This window comes from Syngnathoides biaculeatus, chromosome 19, assembly GCF_019802595.1.
Source record: "Syngnathoides biaculeatus isolate LvHL_M chromosome 19, ASM1980259v1, whole genome shotgun sequence".
Lineage (NCBI taxonomy): Eukaryota > Metazoa > Chordata > Actinopteri > Syngnathiformes > Syngnathidae > Syngnathoides > Syngnathoides biaculeatus.
In genome coordinates this window covers 2,156,575-2,184,387 of record NC_084658.1, presented here as the reverse complement: position 1 = coordinate 2,184,387, position 27,813 = coordinate 2,156,575, and the positions used below count along the sequence as shown (strand labels likewise).

Genomic DNA, 27,813 nt, shown 5'->3' with positions numbered 1-27,813 from the left:
AAGTGGGCCCTTTTCAGGAGTTATTAACAACCCCAAATAGCTTAAAAAATTGCAAAAGGGGTACTTGAGTTCATTGTAAGAAAGTTTTTGCTTTTGAAACCATTGTAAACACAAACAATACTAATTTGTTTTTATTGGCCACTTGTAAGATAGCTGTTCTCATTCCCACTGCCAAGGTCGCTGTAGTCCGGTTACACATGGGAGTGAGACTGCTGTCATAATGGTGACTAAACAGTTAAATTTTGCTGTTGGGTGTTGGATGAAAACGCTACCCGTTATTTTAATTTTTCTGTTCGAGTGGTACCTGTGGGAACCACTCAAGGTTCCACCCCCCCCAAAAAAAAATAAATAAAAACAAAACAAATTGGATCACTACATACAAAAAAATGTGTCCAAAAGATTGTGTTGTTTGCATAGATCCAGAGATAATACCAATGCTATTAATTAATAACGAATGCAAAAAAAAAAAAAAAAAAAAAGTTGGTGGATTCTGTATGACTTCTTTTGAAAAACAAAAAAACATTGTTTTCTAGTGGCGTGTCCACTAGGAAATTTCACATGCATCAATTTGATAGGACTAGAAACAAATTGGGAATTTTATCAGCATTAATGTATAAAGCCATTTTTGTGCCATTGTCATGGTGGTGCGGCAGTAACTGTCGTTTTGATTTTTTTACACCGGATGCCTTTCCTGACGCAACCCTTCTGCATTTATTCGGAGAGAGAGCTGGAGCCAATCCCAGCTAACTTCGGGCAGCGGCAGACGACACCCCAAACTGATCGCGAGCCAGTCGCATTGCAGATGTCGACAGTATCACTGAGCGGGAATCGATCCTGCCTTCACTCAAAATGTCCCTCTGAGGGAAACCCGAACTACAACGTGGCCCCCAAGAGAAATTAGTTTGACATCCCTGCACTACGGCATCAGAAAAAAAAAGTAACAAGTTACTGTGCTTTAATAACTTTATTACTGCCATTTGTCTTTCATCATTTGTCTGTTTATGAATTAACACCGACTGTACATGCAGTTTTACCCGAACACTGGCATAAACTGAGCAAGAGCTGAATAACATGGACAAAATAGCAGAAAGAAACACGTGGATACACCTTACACAATGTAATAGGTCATCTCAGCTTTGTCACCCAAGGGAAAAGGTGAGCAAAGTCCAGCATACGGTGGGTGCAGATTTATAGTATCTGAAAATACCTGAAGGCTGGTGAAGATTTAAAAGACACTTGACTCATTTAGGGGTGACTTGGTCGACATGACTTCAAAATGGCTAAATAATATGATAGAATGTTGGGCTGCAACATTGACAGCCGTAATGATATTTTTGTTCATATGCTACTTTTGGACACCTGGAAAGCTGACAAAAATACATAACAGAACCAATAATTATACACAGTCAACTATGCCTACCACACATAAGATAAAGAGGCGCAACCTCATTTCAAATAACATTGGTAAACAACTATGCGGGAGTCACCGAGGCATGAGAGGAGGACTCCATGTGTGCCTCCCAGTGAATCAGTTCAGCACTTTTTCAATTCCTTGGCAGAGTCTAATTGCTGGGGATTCCATCTATGGGCTTATGCTAAAGGAAACTCCCACTTTCTTCTCACCATTTGCCAATTTAATGCTACCTTAAACCCAAATGCCATACAAAAGAGTACATATACTATGGAGGAAGTATTTTAACCGATAAAGCCTGAGGAACATTTTTTCATTATTATGATTATCTTTTTTTTTTAACAAATAGGAAACAAAACTGTTATTAATGTAGAATGCAGCTAACAAGGTAAGCTATAGTTACATCACATGCATGGGCCCTGGGCCACTAATGCGTGTCATTCCAACAGAAATCCCAAAACAATGTACCCTGGAGGTAATGACTAAAACAACTCCTAACACCACTTGTCAGAAATGGAAAAGTGTTTATCCAACAACTAAGGCAGTAAATGATAAACTGATATTTTCTACTAATCTTGCATTGGCTAATTTCTCCTGTGTTAGGTTTACAGGGACAGATTTTAACGTGGGAAGTCTCAACAAAACATGGTGTCATGATATCCATCTGCAAACTGCCCCATTGCTCCCATGCAGTGATGTGTTGTGGTTTTGTGTTGGTCAAAAGTTGTATGACACACTGATAAATTCAGCAGGAACGTGTGCACTGGTATCTGGCTCTTATCTGTGACTGTGTTTCCATCCAAAGCAGAGGATATACAATTGGCCGCATCATATCTTTGGACCTCTCCTTGGGTTCTCCTGAAGGAGAAGGTCCTCTTGGAAAGAAGGAGATCTGACATACATTGATGCAATTTGCACCCCACGAGGCGTACCAGATGAGTATAAGTTGGCTAACCACATTGCTGCAGGATGGGAATCCATCTTGTTATGGATAACTCTGAATAAAAACGTTGACAGAATCAACTACATGCATTACAATGTACAGAAACTAGGTAATTATACGGAAGCAGGCTTTATTGCCATAAGGGAACAACCACCTGCAACCTCACTCTTGACGTTCCAGAACCGCATAGCGGTCGACATGCACCTGGTCGAGAAGGGTGGTGACTGCTCAATGTTCAGTGACCAGTGTTGTTTATTCCAAATATCACAGCACCTGATGGGTCACGCACAATGGCCATTCAAGGCCTCCACACCCTGAACCACAAGATGAAGGAGCACTCTGGTGTAAACACATCAGCCAGGTCTGAGTGGTGGGAAAAAAACTTTGGCAAATCTAAAAATTTGGTGTTCTCTGTCCTAGTTTCTATTGCTGTTTGCAGCTATTCTTTCATTTTGTGGACGTTGTTGTATTCCCTGCATAAAGGCATCACTTAACCAACTTATAACCACTGCTATTGCCCCGACAAATTCAAAATTGGCAGAAATATATCCACTATTGGCACAACAGAGGAATGACAGTGATATTCTTGACCACGATGATGACCTTATGACTTCTCTTCCAGACCTGTTCTCTGATCCAGAAGATTACAAGTAATTAGTGCTATATTTTCCTCCGAGTGTAAGCCGAAAGGGTGATCTATCAGATGATTTAAGGATTTGAGCAAATGTCGGATAAACAGGAGAATAATGTAGAAATATTTGTAAATAGTATTAAGTAACTGCTTCTGACTGCAATCAAGAGCTCTGCCTGCAATGAAGAATGCATTGCTCTGCCTGCAATGAAGAATGATTTGCTCTGCTCTAGAAAATGTGGTAGCAAATGTAGGATAAACAGGGGGAAATGTAGGAATAATTGTGATCATAATTATCATACATCTGCTTCCAATAAAGAAATGCTTTGCTATGCTCTAGATAACTAGCAGGAGAGAGCAAGAACAAAAACTTCTAATCATCAGAAGTGTTAGAACTGCTGCCTGTTAAAGAAATGATGACCACACATGTATTCAGCAATCTTCCACAGATGCACACGCACATGAACAAACATGTACACCTTGTTTCAAACTGTTTTGCTTGTCGTCTCATTTTTGTAACATCCATGTAAATAAGGGGCGTCTTAAAATTAAATGAATAGAGGTGCTGAGGAGAGGATAATCAGAGAGTGCAGTGTTGAATTGTACGAGACAGTTCCTCTCCTTTCTCCTCGCAAGACTTGAACTGGTGTCTTTGCTTTTTTTTGTTTGCTTTTGTCTTTTGTCCTGTTTAATGAATGTCTGATTGGTGAACCTGACAGTTTTCCAGTGCAGTCTCCCACCAATGCCTTCCTGAGCAGTCACCTCCTGCTTCGGGTACCTCATGTGGCGAAATACAAGGTTGTTGTTAGGGTGGTTTGGGCATTTGGAGTCGTGATCCAACTCATTGACCTCCAAGGGTTTGGCCTCAAGGGTTCTGGTGTCATCCTTAGAGACCGGGAGTGAGTCTGAGCTTTGTTTCCTTTCACACGATTTTCCCTTGTCCTGCTCTGATTATCGTTTCGTCTTGTGTTCCAAGTGGTTCCATGGGGTCCCAGTTTGAGACCACTGAGAGCTCAGTCAGTCTAAAGAGAAGTGACTCTGCAGATGCTGCTCTGACGAATTACTGCTGAGGAGGTCTTGGTCTATGAGCTGGACTTGGTTCTGGAAGATCTGCTTCTGAACTTGCCACATGGAACGTTTCATCTTCATCACCATGCAAGTCAGGTTGCAGACCCTCTCCAGGTTTTGGCGGAGGTACATGGATAGCTGAAGTCGTCTTAGCAACACCTCGTGTTCACGTCTGGCCAGGGTGTCCTCCTCGTCCTTCTTAGGCATGAGCAACAGCTGGTTGAAGTTAGCTTTTTGCTTCAGCTTAAAGGACTGGTACAGAAAGTAAACTGTCTCGGATGCCATCCTGAGGTGATGGCCCACTTCCTCGGCGACACAACCAGCTGCTCTTTGGGAGTGTTTTTATGTAACATACCTGGTGGACGCAGATATTGCACTTGTTGCAAAACACCATCTCGTTGTTGTCCTCTCCGTTGGGGAACTGGCATGTCGCACACCACATTCTCATTGTACTCGATCCCAAGGCCCTACTGTGTCTTGGTACTGTGTGTCATGTTTTTATGACAACAGCGCTCAAACTCCTCCAAGGAGCACTCCATGGCGAATTCATCCAGTGGCGGAAGGGCCAACCTTGCAAATTCCTCGTTGATGACCTGCAGCCAGGTGACGTCTTTTTCATTGAGGTCGTAGTGACACATGCCCTCTGCCAAAGTCCTGATGTCCACATAACTGAGGCCCTCAGTGGGTCAGGGTGGCCGACCTGTGGATCAAATTCTTGGGCCTGACGAACTTGACTTCCTTGCTTTTGTCGGTTAGCACTCGGGCCACGAGCTCCAGGATGGATTGTGGGCTAACGGGCACCTGGACACCCTTTTTCCCGCTTCTGCTTCCGTGGATCAGCCAGGACGTAGTAATCCTCTGCATTGAGCTGGTACAAATTGTGGACCTTCATGGTGGTGATCAGGTTTGTCCTGAAGACCTCAGATGGTTTCTGTCTGCATCTTTCCTGGCCTGGGATGAAGTCTGGGACCAGTATGTGGAATTGCTGGCATTGTCAGACTCATCGCTGCTGCAGACTTCTTTTCATGGTGGGGCTTCTGAGTAGTTCCAGTTTCACCACACTTATTGATCTGTCATTGGTTGGACATCATCTTCACATACGAGTACCAGGCATTGGCGTCCATTGGATAGGTGGAATTGTCCTTGCTCCATGATGATTCATGTCCATAGAGCCAGTGACAAACCCGTACAGTCCCAGACTGGCTAGTGCGGAGGAGCCATGTTCCGATCAGCACAAAGGCCAGCAGTCCCAATAGTGGCTCTCCTTTATCTAACATGCTCAAGCACGGATCATCTGAATTCTTCACCGGTTTGAGACCAGGGCAGCCTATTGCCCTACCCTTTGTAGCCGGACTTCCACCGCTACTTGTCGTTGAATGAAAAGGGAGCCACAGGCTCGCAGTGGGACAAGTGTATCCGCATGGGACGTTCCGCTATCTTTATCACAGTGGGAGTGGTCAGCAGATCTGGTCGGGACCTTCCCAGTGAGGTGAGGACCAACACTTCCTCTTGATGTCTTTTCTCAGGACCCAATCACCAATGGAAACCAACAGCACCTGTACAGAAGGCACAGTAGGCGGCAGATCATTTGCTTCTTTCACAGTTTTATTTAGCAGCATGTCTTTCATCCAATCAGCTTAAGTATTTTCTTCTTCTGACTGCTGCACTGGCTGCTCTATCATGGGCAGTCTAAATGTTCTACCAGATACAATTTCAAATGGGAAGAATCCTTTATCTGTTGGGGTTATTTTCATATACAGTTTTACTATATGTAAACATTCTCTTCAAGTTCTCCCTGTATGTTCCATAGTTTTCCTTCATCGAGACTTCACTGTCGCATTGCTTTGTTCCACTAATCTGGCACAATGATTTTTTTTAAATTATTTCCAGATTTGCAGCTATTTTACTGATTTTTTTCCCATTAACAAAATGTGGCCCATTGTTGCCGTACAATTTTTTTGGGGATGTCATGAGAAGGAATAATATATTTACACAAGAACTTTGCCACAGTAACTGCATCAGCACTTGTACATGGAAAAATCTCCACGCATTTAGATAAGGGCTAGATCAATACTTAACATTTGTAATGCTGTACTTTGTTTAACTCAATCAGATTAAAGTGTAAAAACTGGAAAGTATGACTAGCTTGGGGAAACTGCCCTCTCTTAGGTTTGCAGTTCCCTTGAGTATTGTGTTTGCAGCAATTAAGACATGATCTACAAAACGTTTTTGAGTAAGAATTGAATCCAAATGTGCAAAAATGTCTGTACAATATTTACCATTACCATCCCTCCTGTTGAGACATGGCAAGGCCCATGACTCAAAATTGTTTTAAACAGATTTTATTTTGGTAGTACAGGTTTTCCGCTGACTATGTATATCAGTGGTCTCAAAAGTCAATTCACCTCAGAACTGCTGGAGGCCCATCCTGGCTGAGGCTGGGACACAGCCTCAGCGTACATGCACACAATTTGTCATATCATGTCATTATCCAAGCTGCTTATCCTCACAAGAGTTTCGGGAAAGCTGGAGCCTATCCCAGCTAACGTCGGGCGGAAGGCGGACTACACCCTGAATTGGTCGCCAGTCAGTCACAGGGGAGATATCGACACCATCACTGAGCAGGAATCGATCCCACACTGCCCACACCAAAGGCAGGCGTGTGTACCACAACACCCTCAGTGATTCTAGTTGCACACAATTTAAAAGAGAAAATTTTAAAATGTCTTTTTTTTTTAAAGCACAAAATAAGTTAAGCAAGAAAGCTGGTGTAAACAGGTTGTGCGCAAAACTAATAAAACTCTCCATGGCAAAACCACAAACTTTCACTCAATGAAAAATGTTTCTCAGCTTGCATCAGGACTTGTCACTGTCACACCCCGAAAGCCACAACCCCACCGTGATTGGTAGGTTCACCAGCTCCACACACAACAGCGTAAAGTGCCATTCATATAAAACTTCAGGGCCACACTATCATTTAACTTTCATAATAAGTAAGGTGGGGGCCGCAAAATACCATCTTAGGGGCCACTTGGCGGACCGCCAGTTTGAGACCCCTAATGTGTATTATCTTCTAATTTAGTTTTTTCAATAAGCCATCACTGGGTTTCACTTTGAGGAGCATGATTTGGACATCTTTTAGAACTGTTAAATCAATAGGAGGGTTGGGGGCTTGTGATTGTGTCAATATGTGTGTGCCATATTTTCCTATCAGCGAATGTATTTCCCAGGGAGACAGCATTTTTTTTCTTTTTCTTTTTTCAAGATTTTCATACAGCTCTCTTTCTGGTTCTCACTTTCTTTAGCCTGTTATAACCTGTTGCAGCTGGTTTTAATATAGCCACTGCTTGCATTACTTCAGCTGACTCTCCTGCCTTTCTCTTTCTTGCCTATGCTAACCAACCTCTCAATTTCCCAAGTTGTAAGTCTTAATCTTGGCTTTTCCTTATTTCCCTGTAACACTTGCCATCAATCTTTCTACCAACCTGCTGCATCCTTCAACTGTTAACTTGCCATTTAACCCATGTTATTTGTCTCTCTTTTTCCTTCATTTCTTTAAGAAACATCATGCTCCCCGGTAAACATTATTCCATAAAGTTTACATCCCCTGGAGAGGACATTTAATGTTGCCGCTCACCATTATGCTTTTCTACGTTTGTTCCTTAGAGACTACTTGTCCTTTTTAGGACATAAGTCCTCATCCACTACCTTGTGTAATTCACCGGAACACAGACTTCTGTTAGCATCATAAGGTTTCCATTCACTTTCTGTATCTATGTGTGGAGTGATAGAGCTGCTCTCCTATTGGCTATCACCACAGTATCTTCCTGGCACACCTTTTTCTCGGAGGAACGTGAACATTCATATTATTTTGTTTTAATATTATTATTTATTTTGTGTTTGACCTACATTATCTGAATTTCTACCTATGCCTTGCAGCTTAACAATGCCGGGGGCAGGCGTAGTTAGCCCAGGCCACGACCTATCCATTATGGAATTTGTTTGATGAATGCTCATATATGTTTGGCACAGTTTTAAGAAGAGGAAGAAGTTGAGGAACCACTGTAGATGGAAAGAATACTTTGAGAAGTCCTCCCTGCTTCTTCTCGAAAACAAATCCCTCGAGAGGATTTTCATGGCGGGAGTTACAAAAAGCTTTATAGGTCAAAATCATGTTTTTCTGGTGAAAAAAAGCATGGGCCCATATTGGCTGACGTTTTTTCATTAATAACGTACTAAAAATCATCCATTTCATGACAGGAGCCCTTTAATGTAGCTGGCAAGAATCCGTCATTGACATGGACAAGGAGCACTGTGACTGCGAGACGACTTCAAACATAACAGCTCTCTCTTGATTGCAACATGAGAGGGGTGGCTATCAAAGTGAGAATAAGACCAAGTGAAATACACCAGCGAGGAAGGGTTAGCTGGCGAGAGAGCCTGGTTCCAATGAGCTGAGAAAGAGATGATGAAAAGAGTGAGGAGCCACTTGGTCCTCTGGGACTCTTCCTTTTCCCACTGCCAAATTAGCCCAATTAGTCAGAGTGGCCTCTGTTCGAAAGCACAACCATGTACAGCAGCGCCAGCGGTCGTTCTCACTCATTTAAGTCACTGCTTTGACTCTCTTGCAGACACCTGTACACAGACACACACACACATTTTTCTCTATATGCATGCGAGTTTGCACTCGTATTTGGAGAGAACCCTTGAAAGGGTTCCTCTTCAAATCAATCCCCACCTCAGGAGCATGGTGCCAGCATATCCTTCTTTTTTGGGTAAATTATCTTCCATCCTCAGGTAAAATCTCTTTAAAGCTCACCGTTGAATCTTTTTATCTTTTGGAATCATAGGACTGTCACTTCTGCACAACTGAGTAAAGAGGATGCCACAAAGAAAACTGCCCAGAGCACATTTTGTATGAAAACAGTAAATAATATTTACAATAATTTTCTGGCATGCACAAAACAAAAGATAATCTGAAAAATAGAATAGACGACACTTTTCCCCTACAGTGTGACATCATTCTGTCAAATATAAAATACAGTACACCTCAATGAAGGAATCACTTGTACTGTGCCTATTTAGCAATAGTCATGTTTCTAACTGGTGGAATGCCAATAAGAAAGAGCTGGTGCCTCATCATCACCTGCCCACGGGACAGCCTGAACGAGAAAGCACAAGATGGCTAATTGGGTGACCTTGTTGCATGAACAAACACACTTTAAACCGCACGGATAGCAAAAACCATCGTTTAAATTTGAGATAATCTGTGTTGTATATCACCCTGGGCTCTGACACACTTGGAAGTGTGTTTACCTGAACAAATATGTTGTTAAGGCTAAGAGGCATTTCTCCTGTACAACAAATATACACAGTGCCACTTAAACACTTCTACCCAGGGAGGCAAAAATTGTCCAAGGAAACAATGGCTGCTTTGTGTGATGCATCCTACTCAGCTCAATGCATTAGACCTGGGATTTTAAGAAGTGATTATATGCAAGTACATTATGTTTCATCCATTCATCCCTCCATTTTCTGAGATACTTGTCCTCACGAGGGTCACAGGAGTGCTAAAGCCAATCCCAGTTGTCATCGGGCAGGAGGCAGACTACACCCTGATCTGGTTGGCAGCCAATTGCAGGGCACATGGAGACAAACAACAGTCACATTTACAATCACAATCATACTTCAGGGCAATTTAGAGTCTCCAATTAATGCATGTTTTGTGGATATGGGAAGAAACCAGAATCCCTGGAGAAAACCCGCGCAGGCACAGGGAGAACATAAAAACTCCATACAGGGGACGGCCAGGATTTGAACCCTGGTCCTCAGAACTGTGAGGCCAGCACTTAGGTGCGCCACTGTGCCACCATGTATGTCTAATAGATGATAATATCCATCCATCCAGCCATTTTCTTAGCAGCTTATCCTCATAAGGGTCGCAGGGGTGCTGGAGCCTATCCCAGCTGTCAACGGCCAGGAGGCGGGTACACCCTGAACTGGTTGCCAGCCAATCGCAGGGCACATAGAGACAAACAACAGCTACACTCACAATCACAACTAGGAGCAATTTAGAGTGTCCAATTAATGTTGCATGTTTTTGGCATGTGGGAGGAAATACCAATTCCTACCTAATTTCTGTGTTAAAAACATTTTTTTTTGTTATTCTGTAATATTGTGTTTGAATTTCCTAATTTGGTGAAATTTGCATTTTCAAAGGTGCAAGCTATCATCTATATCATATATCATATCATATCATATCTGTATAATCATCAGCTCTTTTTGGTTCATTGATCAAGTCCTGTTGTGTAGTCCTGATCTGATTCCTCACCTTTCTAAGGATCATTGAGACCCCACAAGGGGATATCTTGCATGGGGCTCCATTCTGATTGAGATTGACCGTCATGTTTAGCTTCTTCCATTTTCTAATGATTTCTCCAACAGTGGACCTTTTTTCACCAAGCTGCTTGGCAATTTCTCCGTAGCCCTTTCAAGCCGTGTGGAGTTGTACAATTTTGTCTTTGGTGTCTTTGGAGAGCTCTTCTGTCTTGGCTATGTTACAAGTTTGAGTCTTACTGATTGTAAGGGGTGGACAGGTGTCTTTATGCAGCCAACGACCTCACACAGGTGCATCTGATTCAGGATAATACATGGAGTGGAGGTGGACTTTTAAAAGTGTACTACCAGGTCCTTGAGGGTCCGAATTCGAGCTGATAGACAGGTGTTCAAATACTTATTTGCAGCTGTATCCAGCAAATAAATCGTTAAAAAGTCAAAGACTGTGATTTCTGGATTTTTTTTCCCCGATTATTTCTCTCACAGAGGACATTCACCAACGATAAAAATTTCAGACCCCTCCATGATTTTTAAGTGGGAGAACTTGCAATATAGCAGGGTGTTCAAATTCTTATTTTCTTCACTGTAATATCCATCCATTCATTTTCTTTGCCGCTTATCCTCACAAGGATCGCGGGGCGTGTTGGAGCCTATCCCAGCTGTCAACGGGCATCCTGAACTGGTTGCCAGCCAATTGCAGGGCACATGGAGACAGACAACAGTCACACTCACAATCACAACTAGGGGCAATTTAGTCCAATTGATGTTGCATGTTTTTGGGATGTGGGAGGAAACCCGAACCCATGACCTCAGAACTGTGAGGCCAACACTTTCCAGATGAGCCACTGTGCCACCCTGGATATAATAAAAAAGTGTTAAAAATCTGTTCACATTCACAAATTTCTACAGGTCAAAGACCCATATCAGTCACGTACACAAAACCATCCACCCCATTTACATTTCTATTTTAAGCATTGAGTGCCCAAGCAAAACCACTGCTATTTTTTTAACATACCCCCTTCAACAAATTGTCCAATTGCACAGGGTTACATGTTTTTATAGCGTGAAGGCTGGGTCTTGGTTTTCTTAGAATCTACTGTACCAAGATGTTGAGGTTCTCGCTCGGAGTAAGTAGGTTGGATAAGATTAGAAATGAGGTCATTAAAGGGACACCCAAAGTTGGATGTTTCGGAGAGTAGTTTAGAGAGAGCAGACTTCAATGGTTTGGACATGTCCAGAGGCGAGAGTGAGTATATTCGTAGAAGGGTGCTGAGGACGGAGGACGACCAAAGAAAAGCTTGATGGATGTTGTCAGAGAGGACATGAAGACTGTGGGTGTTAGAGAGAAAGATGTATGAGATAGGCTTAGATGGAAAAAGCTAACAAGCTGTGGTGACCCCGAATCGGGACAAGCCGAAAGGAAAAGATGAAGAAGAACTGTTCACAGAAATCCTCTTTTCTTTATTCCCCAAAACAGCTTTCTCAGTTTTGTTGTGGTTTAGTTGCAGAAAATGTTGGCTCATCCAGTTATTTATCTGCTTTAGAGAGTGACACAACACCTCAATTGAACTGGAGTCATCTGGAGAGACTGCTAAATATAACTGTGTTCACTCTCGACATGGTCTTCAGCTCGTAAAAGGCAGTTTTTTGTCAGTGTTTTGATATTTTAAAAGTCAGGTCGGAATCTATCAGAACACCAAGGTTTTTGACTTGGGCTTTGTTTTTTAAAAACAGTAAGTCCAGGTATTTCCAAACAACAATCCAGTTTTCATGTTGCCAAAATCTGTTTTGTTGTGGTTTAATTGAAGATAATATTGGCTCATCCAGTTATTTATCTGCTTTAGACAGTGACAAAATCCCTCAATTAAACTGTAGTCATATGAGTCAGTATTTAATCTTTTATCACTTCGCACTTGATAAGAGCAGATTCTGTAATTTGATAGGTTCGGAAACCTGATTGAAATCTTTCAAAAAATCCATTTAAATTCAAGAAATTGCTGAGTTAATTTAAAATATCTTTTCCAACAATCTTGGCTAGCCATCCATCCATCCATTTTGTACCGCTTCTGTTGTTCAGGTTGCGGGGGGAGTGGCTTCAGCAGGAATACCCAGACTTCCCTTTCCCCATCCACTTCTTCCAGCTCTTCAGGAGGGATCCTGAGGCGTTCCCAGACCATCTGAGAGACATAGTCTCTCCAGCATGTCCTGGGTTATCCCCAGGTTCTGTTTTAGTGAGACATGTCCGGAACGCCTCACGAAGGAGCCGTCCGGGAGCCATCCGGATCAGATGCCCCAGCTACCTCATTTGGCTCCTCACTATGCGGAGGACCAGCGGCTTGAAACTGAGCCCCTCCTGGATGACCGAGCTTCTCACCCTATCTCTAAGGGAGAATCCGGACCCCCTGCAGAGGAAACTCATTTCGGCCGCTTGTATCTGGGATCTTGTTCTTTCCGTCGGGACCCCCAGCTCGTGCCCATACCTGAGGGTAGGAACGTAGACCGACTGGTAAATTAAGAGCTCTGCCTTTCGACTTAGCTTTCTCTTTACCACAAAGGACCGATACAACATCCCCATCGCTGCAGATGCTGCCCCGATCCGCCTGTCGATCTCCCGCTCCATTCTTCCCTCACTCGTGAACAAGACCCCAAGATACTTGAACTCCTCCACTTGGGGCAGGATCTCATCACCAACCCGGAGAGGGCACGCCACCCTTTTCCGACTGCGGACCATGGTCTCAGATTTGAAGGTACCGATTCTCATCCCAGCCGCTTCACAGTTGGCTGCGATGAGGCCAACAGAACCACATCATCTGCAAAGAGCAGAGATGAGATACTGAGGCTCCCAAACCAGACACCCTCTACTTCTCAGCTGCGCCTTCTGTCCATAAACGTTATGAACAAAATCTGTGACAAAGGGCAGCCTTGGCGAGTCAAACTCTCACCGGAAATGAGTTCGACTTGTTGCCGGCAATCCGGACCAAACTCTGACAGCGGTTGGACAGGGACCTTGGCTATGATAGTGATATTAGAGATGAGTGTATAGTGTGCTAACACAGAAGTGTCCAGTGCTCTATTTTTTAGAAGAGGCTTAAAAGCAGCTACTTTAAGAGCTTTAGGGAAGTCGAAAACTGAAGTGAGCAATTTATTATTTGTTGCAAATTAGCTAGCACGGATTTCACAATAGTTTTTAAAAAGTGAGATGGTAGTGAGTCAAGACAGCTTGATAAGACAGTTTTATGGTCAACTGCATCAAATTCGGACATGGAAATAAAGCTTCACTGGGGTGGTTTCTAATGTAGTAACATTATATCATTTCGCTGATTTGTTCTGATATTTAACCTGGTGGATTGTATTTTTTCACAATAACAGGCAAACTCATTGCATTTGTCAGTTCTTTTGAGTTCTGGAGCTATCTGATTTGGGGGGGGGGGGGTTGTGAGCTTGTCAACCACAGCAAACAGAATGCGAGTATTATTGAGGTGCTTACTGACAATTTCAGAAGTGTTGCTGTTTCGACTTGACTAACTAAAATTACAAAGAATATGTCTGTAGAGGTCATAGTAAATTTGGAGTTTAGTTTGGGAGTTGCTCCACTTGCGTTCTGCTTTCCTACACTTTGATTTAGAGCACTTGACCACTATTGTGCTCCTCCACGGTGTTTTAAGTCTCCTCAATATAGTCTCAATAAATTTATTCGTAGGACCAGAAGAAGTACAGCAAATTTGTGGTGTAGCTCAAATTCTTTTGCATATGCATGAGCAGTCGTAAAATGTCATGCATTATTTACAATGATATTAAGGAAAGTATTCAGAAAAATACAGAAGATAGATATTTTATCAGCAAGATGTAATGCATACTTGCCTGACAGGCCCAATGAAATTTGAGCATTTTTGCATTTGTTGTAGGCCAGAAATTTTGTTATTCTGGTGGACCAATTTTGTGTCCAGTGGTTAATAGCTTTACTAATGTCAAGCCAACAGGGACGAACCTGCCTTTACAGTTGCATCATCTTTTAATTATTATTGTTTTTATTATTGTTTTAACTTTTTATTTTGTCCAAAGCCGCGAGCATGCCCTGCTGGCTCAGTGTTAAGTGAAGGATTAGGCTGGACATCTAATGAAATATAATATAATGGGGAGGAGGGGGTGGGGCACACAACTTCCTATAAAGCCTCACAGAGTCAGAACACATGCCAAGGAAATGAGGATCATCTTTATGAGGGTTCCTTAAGGCACTGAAAAGACTATTCTCCTCCAATATCAATACAACATTAGCAATACATTACTGTAGTACTCTGAATGTAATGCATTATGGCTCCTCTTTTGGATTTTGATGGGGATGATTCATATTATGGCACGGCTCACCCTGGAGATGAATGATAATCTACAATATGTGGCATGTTTCCTTCCATCTTCATCCGCAGCCTTTGGCACTGGCGAACTCACTGGTCATCTGCACCAGTGGGATAAGGGGAAAAAAGGGTGAGTTTGAGACACAACATATGTTATTCGCTCTTCCAATAGTGTGATGCCTCACAGGGAAATTTGTTCTATCACATTATGACACAGAAAATGAAAGAGGGTCAGTTGCGCCCAAAGATGGAATACAGAAAGGCAGAAATAATATCAAGAATGTAGACACTGCGAGCTGGTGACAGTTGGACTGCATGGAGACATCACAAACAATATATCTGAGATTCACATCACAAACAATCAAACTGAAGATAGGCAATGAAGAAAAAAATCCTTGCAGAAAGTGGAGGGGAAAAAATGAAGACAGAGCACTTTTCTCCATTGCTCCTGCAACTGTCATTTTGAATTTGTACATGAATAAAGAGGAAAATACATATCAATATAAGATGGAGAATAAAAGATGATGTAAGGTTTGGAGATGGGGCTGCAAAGTGCCCGCAGCACATCTTCCGAGCTCCATCCAGTCACAGTTTCTGGCAGACTGTCACTGTTAACTATTCTTCGTGTTCGCTTCTTTAACAGGCAAGGCAGATTAGCTCACATAACAAACAAGACACAGATCTGCAAATGTGAATGACAACTTATCACAAAACCATTAATACAGCATTTACAAATGGAAAAAAAAACATGGTGACCTTATATTGTCATTATTTCTTGCTTGCTTGATTTTTATGATAAAAGGTTCAATTAAATGTTCAAATAACAATTAATAAATGGCAGTCAACCATTGCATTTCAATTTTGTAAATATGTAAATAATCACACAAATGTATTATGCAATCATTCACAAATGTGAATGTGTGTATACTGTTCTGTATGTGTGCTATAATCTTGGGTCAACAATAGAATTGTAGGAGCAGCCATGCTGTAGACCAGGTGTGCCCAGACTTTTTTACCCCAAGATCTACTTTTCAAGCAGCCAGCCTCTGGCGATCCAAGGAGGTGGGGGTCTTTTTTTTTTTTTTTTTTTTTTTTTTAGAATGACCAATAATGAAATAGAATGACCAAGTCACAAAGATCTACTCACTACAAAAATGCAAAACATATTTATTTTAAAGTATATTGAGGATTGTTTATGTGTAAATGCATGTTTGTGTGCCTTGCAGTACTACAGAGCCAGAGCCAGGCAAAAGAGCGAGAGGAAGACCAAAGAAAAGGTTGATGGATGTTGTCAGGGAGGACATGAGGACAGTGGATGTTAGAGAGGAGGATCCATGAGATAACCTTGGATGGAAAAAGATTACACGCTGTGGCGACCCTTAACAAGAAAAAGAAGAAGACTCATCGTCATACAAAAAAGGGCACAGACGCGGGGTCGCTTCACTTATATTGACAAGGATGATTTTTGAAAAGATATCAGAAATTATAGATAAAGAAGGAAGATATAATGTGGTTGTGGGGAGGTTGAAAGGGACATACAGGTAAATTACTTTTATAAATGTTTATGCTCCCCCAGGTGAAACATGGGAATTTTACATACAAATGTTTGATTTGGTGATTACAAAAACCCAAGGAATTGTGATTTGTGGTGTGGATTTTAATTTGAGATTGAATCCAAAATGGGATGTATCAAGATTAAAGGAAGACTTTGTCAAAACTAATAGGAATGGGAGCACACATTAAAAGTTAGTCGATGAGGGTTCAGCGTTTCTTTTAATGCCAGACTTATCTGCAGATTTCACAGAGAAATATCTCTAAATTGGAAAAGTATTATTGAAATTCCTCTCTCGCTCAGACATTCCAATGAGCCGGCTGGAAAACTGACAGTCAATCAACATTTGCCACACCTGCAGTGCTTCCTGTTCTGACCCCCCATTGCTCATGGATACATTTCATCAAACAGAGAACATCCACTATCTGGCATTTTGTGGCCGATTTTTGTGAAAAAATAATTACAAACAAACAAAACAAAAGTAGCATGACGTACAGTGTTCAAGTCTTGGCGCTTGACCCAGAATACACACAGCCGGCAGTTGACTTGTTAGAGAAGGGGGCGTGGCACTAACGACGAAAATAATCCCATTATACGGACCGTGGAGATTTGTTTGATGCCTTTGTGTGGAGTTGTTTTAGATGTAGAGAATATACAGCTGCCGTGTCCTGACTTTTTTTTTTTCAACCCCAAACAGCAAGCCTCTCTCAAGCAACCGACAGCGGCTGGGGGGCGCGCACGTGCAGATTGCTCTAAATAGTAACCGGGAAGTGTTGTGTTTTGAGAGCCAGCAAAGCGAGTTGATCCTTGAACAAACAAAATAAAAATAATTTGCAATGTTCAAGCGTTTGAGCCAGAACACACACAAGCGGGATTCACGTGTTGGGAGGGACGTGGCACTGACGACGAACAATAACCGTCCCATGAAATGGACAACGGAGATTTGATGCTTTTCTGAGAAGTTGGTTAGATGTAGACAATTTATAGCAGGTGGCCAGACTTTTTTTTTTTTTTTTTTTAACACCAAGTTGTACTTTTCAAGCAGCAAAGTTTCTGGTGATCCACCGGCGGCGGAGGTTGGGGTTGGGCTGCTGCACGCGCGCGCCATAGTAACCGCGAAGTGTTACACATATATATCCATCCATCCACTTTCTTACCCGCATGATGTTTCAAAGGTGTCCTGGAGCCTATACCAGCTGTCAACGGGCAGGAGGCAGGATACGCACATGCAGACACAGGGAGAACATGCAAACTACACACACGGAGGTACGGGATTGAACAGCTGCGCCACCCCCATAACGCATGTTGTTGCTTTACCGTACCAGCACGAAAGGCTATAACTTAGTGGCTAATAACCAGTAATGGTAAAATCCATGCAAATTTCCCCGTTGATGAATGAGCCTCAACTGTGACAGTCACAGGTTTATCCTGTCAGGTTGAATCCACAGGAGATTAAAGAAGGACAAATTTGCGTGTGTTTTCTCAGTTTTGGTGCAGAACAAGTCAGCATCTTGGCTTAGCTAGAACGAATGGTCTGTAATGCTAAGCACCGGCGACGTCAGGAGCAGCGGAGTTAAGGATGTTTCTTCCGTGTTTGGCTGTGAAAGATGGCACACATCCAGATTTTGCTTGGTTTTCAAAAATGTTCTTTATTTTCAGTTTTTATTTTCAATTAATGTCCAAAATATATGTAATAATAATATTACTTCACATTGGAGGGTTTATTGTACATATGAATTTTGGGGAGAGTCTTCCTTTAACTCAGGGATGGGGATTTGCAATGTATGGAGGGAGTTATACCCCACAGCCAGAGATTATGCCTTCTATTCTCCACCACATAAAACATACTCGAGAATTGATTATTTCTTTATGTATAGTAAATATATTGGTTTTGTAAAACCCTGTACAATTGGGTTATTGGATCTTTCAGACCACAGCCCAGTTTATTTGGATTTAAACTTAAAAAACAGAAAAACCTGTTTTCTTGGAAGCTTAATTTAAATGTACTTAAAGGAAAAATGAAAGAAGAACTCCATAAAGACATCAAATAATACCTGTCAGAGAATAATATTGCGGAAGTCTCTCCTCTCATGATTTGGGATGCAGGTAAAGCTGTCTTGAGAGGGAAGATCATTGGTAAAGTGGCACTTCACAGGAAGTTAAAACAACAAAAATTGAATAAACTGGAAAAAAAATTGTAAGACCTGGAAAAAAAACATTAAAAAAGACTCAAATGGAAATTAGTCAGAGAATCAGGGAAATAATAAAACAGATAACGGAAATATATGATATACAGATTCAGAAAAATTATTATTTTTTTAAACAAAGGCATTACGAAGTGGGTAGTAAAGCAGCCAAAATTTTGGCATATAGGTTGACAAAACAACGAGCAGAAAGGGCAATATACAAAATTAAAGACCCAATTACTAAAGAAATGAAATACAAACTTCAGGATATTAATAATACCTTTGAAAAATATTACCAAAAACTGGATGGTTGGACTGCAAAAGGGATAATTTACCTTAATCTCTGCTTCTACCACTCTGTCTTCGAACAATCACAGAAAACCAGAATAAAATATTCGTGGCCAATTTATCCATAGACGAACTTCAAAAGCCATTCTCTAGATTAAAACCTAACAAGACCCCAAGTTCTGATGCTTTTCCAGGAGAGTGGCATAAGACATTTAAAGATTTGTTGTTCCTACTGTTGCTTAGAATATTTAAATGGGTCTTGAGGAAAGGAGAAATTCCGCCATCCTGGAGAGAAGCAATTATTACAGTAATACCAAAAGAAGGGTATGCTCTAATTATCCGCCATTGAGCTTGTTGAACGTGGACTATAAATTTTTACCTCAAGTTTAGCAAAACTACTCAAAATACTTCTCCCACACATTATACAGTTGGATTAAACTGGTCTCATCCAACAAAGACAAACACAAGACAATGTCAGGAGGACATTACATGTAATTAGAAACAAGAACAGATGCTGTCCTCTTAGGGCTTGACAGGGAGAAAGTGTTTGATTCCGTCGATTGGCTTTTTTTATAGACATAAGATACAAAAGAGATTCCTATTCCATAATGGTTTGACTAAGACCATACGAGCCTTAAATCACAAACCAATTGCTTAAATACGACTCAACGGAGGACTATCCAGTGGCTTTGAACTGGAGAGGGGTTGTCGTCAGGGTTGCCCTCTCTCACCACTCTTGTTTGCTCTTTTTATCGAGCCACTGAGTCAGCATTGAATACACATAAAATTCAAACTTTCTCATTTAATTATTCCCCTACCCAGCCCATCAAGGAAGAATTCAACGTAAATTGGAATTCAAAAACAATTAAACATTTAGGGGTGAATATTCCTATAAATCTGGAGACAATTATATCATAGACGCCTTAATGTCTAAAATTAAATCCGATACAACCAGGTGGAACCTGCTTCCCTTTTTAGGACTAGGACAGAGGGTGGAAACAGTAAAAATGAACATGCTGCCTAGATTACTCTATCTGTTCTCAAATATACCAGTAGAGCTCCCAAAAGGGACATTTTGAGAATTAATTAATTATAATTAATTATATTAATTAATATCAAGATTTATTTGGCAGAGCAAGATACCAAGAATTCGTTATGAGACTCGCCAGTTATCAAAAGACAAGGGAGGCCTTGCTCTCCCAAATATTAAAAATTACTATTAAGTGGTGCAGACAAAAACTCAAGTCGACATTTGTAACCCTTCCTACAAACCAAAATGGAAAGATATAGAATGTATGATATCAAGTAATATTCCCTTACAAGCAATCATTGGGGACACAGGCCTGGTTAAGTTTTTAAAAGACACCAATCCATTAATAAAAGTGGCCATCAAAATTTGGAATAGAATAATTAATGAAAACAAGCACAAGGAACCATGCTGGATAATAAAATTGATTGGATATGATTCAGATTTTCCACCCAATGGGATTGACATAAGATTAAAACAATGGGCAGAAAAGGGGCTCATCATATACAATGATCTTTATGAATGGGGTGCACCTTGAAAATTCCAGGAACTAAAGAATCAGTTTCGATTAACCAATATAGACTTTTATAGATTTTTGCAATTGAGACATTACTTTGAGAAATAAAAAAAAAGAAGAATCACAAACTAATCTGTGCATGGTTAAGATATTCCTTCTTGCTTAGAAGTCAGACCCAGGGGGTGGAAACATATCTAAGATTTATAGAATATTAAAGGAGTTAGAGGGTGATGATATATATAGAAGAGAAATAGAAAAAGGATGGTAATGTTAAACTGCCAGTGGAAACTTGGAAAAAGATCATCTCCAACCAGTGGAAAAGTACTTCTGCTCTATGATGGAGAGAATTTGGGTGGAAAAATGTTGCTAGATTTTTTAAAAGTTCCAGTTCAGAGGATCTCACCGGAAGCAAGTGCCTCCTGCTGGAGAGATTGTGGCGAGAAGAAGGCAACACATTTTCGTGTGTTCTACGATTGTCCAATAATTTTAAAATACTGGAAAAACATTGAAAAAATATGGAGATAATTTTGAAAGTCAGGATTCCTTTAAAGTTTGAAACCTAATGCTTGGGATTAATATCGGACAATGTCAAGGGTCCAGAAAATGAATAAATATACAGGATTTTGCCACTAGCAAGCAAAAAAAGCTATTACAAGGAAATGGTTGATAAAGCATACTCCCACAGTTGAGGATTAGATGAAAGTGGTTCAAGATATTTTTAAAATGGAGAACTTAACTTTCATGCTGACGCAAGAACAAGACAAGTTTGAGGGACATTGGGAAAACTGGACAAAATAAAATCAAAAGATGTTACAACATAGTGTGATTTTGTTCATTGGTTCCCACCACTTATCCCTTTTGTTGTTGTCGTTACTATTACTATCTTTTTTTTCTTAGCGTGTTGTGCAGTGTATTTTTTTTTTTTTTTTTTTTTTTTAGTATTGCATCTTCTCTTGTTATCAAAACAAGCATCACCCAAGGGTTCCAATACCAAGAAAATTTTAAACCAATTTTTTTTTTACTTGAAACAAATATGTAAATCATTGTACATTGTTTTTGGAACATTTGTTGTAAGGTCCTTTGAGGTGGTATCATTCTTCTTAGTTTTTATATGCTGTGTATACAACGAAATGATGAGTGCTTCTCCACAAGGTGCGAGGTGCAATAAAATGGAATGAAAATCGAAGAACATCCTAGGTAAACAAAACAATAGATAAAACATCAAGGCACAATTATTGCTAAAATAAATAAATAAATAAATAAATGTTCAAAAGTGCCATTGCCTAATATTCATTGCATTACTGTTATTTCAGTGGTTTGAGTTCAAGGAGTTGAATGCTCTGGTGAAAAAGCTGTCCTTGAATCTGGTTGTCCGTGTTTTGTGGGATTTGTACTGCCTACCAGAGGGCAGCAGATTAAACAGGTGAAGACAAGGATGTGAAGAGTCCTTTACAATATTAGTGGCTCTGCTGAGATAACGGGAGTTGGCAATGTCCTCTAGGGAGGGCAGAGAGCAGTCAGTGATCTCCTGGGGACTGCTGACCACTCTTTGCAGAGCTTTCCAGTCCACTGCTGTGCATCAACCATTCCACACTGTGGTGCAGTATGTGAGGATGCTATCCACAGTGGTTCTGTAGAAGGCCTGCAGGAGCTTAGCTTCCAAGTTGTTCTTCCTGTGCACTCTCAGGAAGTAAAGTCGTTGCTGGGCTTTTTTCACCACCGCAGTCGTATTTACAGTCCAAGTGAGTTTGCCCGTGATGTAGACTCCCAGAAATTTGAAGGAGTGGACCCTCTCCACACACTCCCCATTGATGAACAGTGGGACCGAGTTGACGCCGCACTTCCGGAAGTCCACGATGATTTCCTTTGTCTTTGTGATGTTCAGTGTAAGGTTGTTTGCAGAACACCCCTTTGACAATTTGCCAATCTCGTCTCAGTAGGCAGACTCATCTCATTATAAAATGAGCCCGATCACGGTGGTGTCATCAGCAAACTTGATAATGGAGTAGTTGAGATGGGCTGGTATGCTGTCATATGTGTATGGAGAGTATAGCAGAGGGCTCAGTACACAACCTTAGGGGGACCCGGTACTGAGGGTGATTCAGGAAGAGAGGTGTGGGCCAAGTCTGACAGACTGGACGGTTTGTGAGGAAGCCTTTAATCCAACAGCAGACGGAAGGAGATAGTCCAAGGAGGGAGAGTTTGTCAACCAAAACACCTGGGATAATGGTATTAAAGGCTAAGCTAAAGTCTATGAAAAGCATCCTGACGTAGTTCCCCTGCCGTTCCAGGTGGCTCAGTGCCGTATCCGTCTATTTACAGTCACCGTGTCTATACAGTTTTTGATGTAAGACAAAACAGTATCTGTGTGTTCCTGGAGGTTCTGGTGTTGAAATAATTCCCAAACAGTGCATGAAAAACAGTCCTGCAGTTGAGATTGCATTCTCAGGCCACGTTGTAATTGTCTTTGTTTGAGACCAATGTTCCCTCTAATTTTTCATCTGTCTGGGCATACAGAAAAGATCCCTGAGCACACTGAGGACCACTGTGAGCAACATCAGAAGTGATCACTGTGGCCAGACACCAGTATCATCATAGAAAGTTTCATTTTTTAGTAAAAGAATCAAATTACAAAAGCTATTTCCATGAGTTTACTTTTAATATAACTCATCTGGGTGCATTTTTAAACTTACACATAGACTCATTCTCCACTACCTCATTGATTGAATTCACAAATTCAAGAGGATAGTTTTTGCTTTGCCAGCTTTTTGGTATTCTTTACATACTTTGCCATGTGATCGTGGATTTTTTTGAACTGACAGCATTCTTCTTCTTTTCCTTTCGGCTTGTCCCGTTAGGGGTTGCCACAGCGTGTCATCTTAGATGAATGCATATTTGTTTGGCACAGTTTTACGCCGGATGCACTTCCTGACGCAACCCATCTACAATTAGCCAGAGAGAGAAGCTCACAGCACTTTGTATTCCCAGGCGGCTTCCCATCCAAGTACTAACCAGGGCCAAACCCACTTAGCTTCCGAGATCTGACGAGATCGGGCGTTCTCAGTGTAGCATGGCCTTAAGCATTGAACTAACAGCATTGATTCATTTTAATGCCAAGTAAAATATTGTCTGAAAAATTTAACTTGCTCAGGGTCAGATTTTTGTTTGTGTGTGTGTGACAGCTAGTTCTTCTCCTGGTTGTTTGCACTCTCTAGCAATAATGTTGCAATCCTTTTTCCCATTTTGAGTCTTTGTGTAATTCCAATAGCATTCAAATGACTTTTCTGCTGAATGTGTTGCTTGAGGTAGTCCAGCTTCCATTGACAACTTTAGCTTCACTGCATGTTAGGCAGAGCACTTTATCTCACCCAAAAAAGAAAAGATATCACCCAGTTTCACCGCTTGTTCTTCTATTCACACATACTCCGACAGCCATTCCATCTTAAAAGAACCGCAGTTCTTTTTTACTTTGGTTTGGGGAGCCGACGTATCACATTCACTACACGCTCGTTTCGCCAAGATATGGAGTTAGCATTAGCATTACTGAACTCCACCGCAGTGTTATTGTTATGGAGTGTGCACGAGCACAGCACATGCGCAAGTACTGTCAATGCCGTGTGTAGCGGATTTGCATCGTATCGTATGATTGGCTGGACAGCTGTCACTCACTGAATTAGACAGCAAAATGAAACAGGAAAAAACTTTATATATCAAATTCATTTGCAGTGTGTTCACTGCACCGGATAGGTTTTCTTGTGTACTGAGAGTGTGCGAGAAGTGCGCAATTGCGCAGCCGCGCAGCTTAGAGGGAAGATTGTTTGAGACCTTATTTGTTTACGTAGGGGGATGTATGTGGCCGTGAGGGTGATGCAGACATGGACGGATCCAGCAAGATGGGGGAGGGGAGAAGCCCTGTATGCATGTTTAAAGGGCCACTGTCATGAAATGGATGATTTTTATTATCATTAATGAAAAAATGACTCTCGTTCTTTTTTCTTGCTCTTTGCTGCAGTGACAACTGACCACGGACATTCACTCGATGTTGAGGCAAGACGCAAGACAAAGCAGCCAGATTCCTCAGTTCCTCTGTTTTGAAATTAAAGGAGCTGTATTTTTCCTGAACATTTTGACACCAAGTAGCTGGAGTCCAAGTTGGTATATTTTCACAAATAAGGATTTTAAGGAACAAAATGTTCTTAAAAAGTTGTCATGTTAATATGAGAGCAATAGCTGGTTACCATAAATATATAAATATATTTTCACATGGTAAACTGATGCCAAACCTTGGGACTTCTTCTGAGAGCCATGACCAGACAGTACCCAGAACTGTCCATCTCCATTTAAGTCACAATTTTCCCAAGATGTCATGAGCCAAGCCACTAAACTTTATACGAAAAGCTGTAAACTGGTATTTTGTGGTTTTATTTTGGCATTAAATCCGCAAAATATAAATTTAAAAGGGGTGGATGGTTATGTTTACTGGAATTTTATGGGTCTTTGACCTGTCAAAATTTGTGAATGTGAACAGATTTTTTTAAAAAGTAGCATTTGTCCATTCAATGCTTGTTCAAACAAAGTCCTATTCAGGAAAATGTCACGAGTATTTTTTTCTTACTTTCAGGTTATTGACAGATACTGCCAATAGACAGATTGTGAGATAATTTTGGGGAATTGTAGGGAGAAATAACCACGTGCCCCTTCCATCCTGCTGTGTGTCAAAGATAGGTGACACCTTTCGTCATCCAGATGGCCAAGCGTACACAGGATTTAAATACTCTCCATCCTGAATATTTTTGTGTTAGGTCTTTGTGGAAATGTTGATGTGTATGTTTGTATATGAAGTAAACATACAGTGAAGAAAATAAGCACTTGAATACCCCACTATATTGTAAGTCCTCACACTTGGAAATCATGGAGGGGTCTGAAATTTTCATTGTAGGTGCATGGCCTCTTTGAGAGGGATAATCTAAAAAGAAGATTCCAGAAATCACAATGTACAATTTATTTTTAACGATTTATTTGGGAGATACGACTGCAAATAAGTATTTGAACACCTGTCTATCAGCTAGAATTCAGACCCTCAAAGAACAGTTAGTTAGCCTTTAAAAGTCCACCTCGACTCCATGTATTATCCTGAATCAGATGCACCTGTGTGAAGTCTTTAGCTGCATAAAGACACCTGTCCACCCCATACAATCAGTAAAACTCAAACTTGTAACATGATGATCCTTTTGAGTATTTTTTATTAACTGTATGCTTACATTGTGTATAAAGGTCTTTCTCATAACATTTACACTGAATGCTTATTTGGTCTTTCAATGTGAGTATCTTGAGACCACCTGAGTTTGAAATACATGTTGCAGTATTGTGTCTCCTGTTGGAAAAATATCTGTGTTCCTTTCTCATTAATGGGCACTTCATCAGTCTGGGAATATTTGGAATGTACCAAAAATGGAGATTCAGCATCTGCTGGTTCGATATCAACCTCTTGTGCAGAAGATGCCTGCAACATTTATAATTAATGGAGAAAAGTAAGGTTCAAAGTTTAAAAAATAAGAAAAAATATATTGATAAAGCCCGTGTTTATTTCAATCAATTTGATGGTGCACAAATTATTTTTTATGAGGTGAAAACAGGTCTCCTGGAGGGCACAAATGCATTTCAATCAACCCTTGCTTTGTACTTTGGATGAAGTTTTAAAATAGCATGTGTCGATAAAATCTCCAGATGACAATGTGGTAACAAAGGAAATAGTTTAATTCACTGATCTAATTCAAAGTATTACAAAGACTGTTTTCTCCCACATAAATCCACACGATGCCAGTAACTGTCACAGTTTTTGCTTACTTGACAACCAAGTTTCCCAAGGAAGTATATAATCAAATTTGCGAGTAAGAATATATTTTATTTAGCAGTTTGAAACTGTTATGGGAGTGGCTTGTATGTAATACTTAACTTCTTTTTTTATTACAACATAGTATTTTATTAAAATTATAAACCCTCCACATATCAGAACATAAGATTGCCTGCACTTGTCAATAGCCAGATACTGATATACTTCCTTGTGATACTGTTTGTTTGAGGTGGAGTCACGGGCGTTCTTTTTTTGTTTGCATCACTCTCGTTAAATTTTTAAATAATAAAAGGTTTGTCTACAATATTTTCCCTTTTTTTCATTGAGAATGGTCAAATCATGGCGGCACGGTGGTTCACCTGGTGAAGTGTTGGCCTCACAGTTCTGAGGACCGGGGTTCAAACCCCGGCCCCGCCTGTGTGGAGTTTGCAATGTTCTCCCCGTGCTTGCGTGGGTTTTCTCCGAGCAATCCGGTTTCCTCCCCCATCCCAAAAACATGCAACATTAATTGGTAATTGGACACTCTAAATTGCCCCTAGGTGTGATTGTGAGTGTGACTGCCTCTATGTGCCTTGTGATTGGCTGGCAACCAGTTCAGGGTGTACCTACCCTGCCTCCTTCCCGTGGACAGCGGGGATAGGCTTCAGCAAATCTTAATTTAGAATCAATGTGTTAACGTCCTACATCATTGTGTTAAGCTTGTACAGAGTGCCTTTACCTGTTTGCGGTTCCTCTTACAGAAGCACAAGTTACCGTGGAGTATGCTCGCCAACGTTACCACCGATGGATCACCAAATCTGACAGGAAAAAACGTTGGAATGCTCAAGAGAATTCAGGATGGGGTGAAAGAGGACAACCCTGAGAAGGACGTAATTTTCCTACACTGCATTATTCACCATGAAGCACTGACGTAGTGAAGCCGGTTGTGAAACTCGTTAACTTTATTCGAGCAAGGGGACTTCACCATCGTCAGTTTATTCATTTTCCTGAAGAAACTGATGCTGATCACACGGACTTACTTCACCATTCTAATGTACGCTGGTTAAGTTTGGGAAAAGTATGTCAACGTGTGTGGGAGCTCAAACAGGATATTATTTAATTTTTGGAGCTACTTGAGAATACTGACAATTTTCCTGAGCTGAATGACACAGATTGGCTTTGTGATTTAGCTTTTACTGTGGACATACTGACACACATGAACGAGCTGAATCTAAAGCTACAAGGGAAACACCAGTTTGTTCATGAAATGCAAGCAAACGTTAGAGCCTTCAAAACCAAGCTGGTTTTATTTTCTAAGCAAATGTTAGACAAGTCATTTGCTCATTTCCCCACACTGGCTACGTTAAAAGAGGCCCCACAACATGTGAAAAAATATAGGAAAACACTGGATGACCTGCATGAGGAATTCTGCCGTCGGTTTTGTAATTTTGGAAAAATTGACAGGGCACTTCAGCTGGTGTCATGTCTCTTCTCACATGACCAAGAAACGGCACCACAGGAGTTGCCGTTGGAATAGATTGATCTCCAATGTGACATGGTGTTAAAAGTCAAGTTCAACTCCCTGAAACTGGATGAGTTTTATGCTTCATTAAGTGCAGCCAAATTTCCAAACATCCAGAAGATGGCACAGAGGATGCTGGTGTTATTT

General features: G+C 41.0%; 1 pseudogene; it reads right to left on the bottom strand.

Annotated features, from left to right (window-relative positions):
- Positions 1-572: 572 nt before the first annotated feature.
- On the bottom strand, positions 573-5,330 carry LOC133493028 (protein Jade-1-like; annotated as a pseudogene).
- Between the last annotated feature and the right edge of the window lie 22,483 nt (positions 5,331-27,813).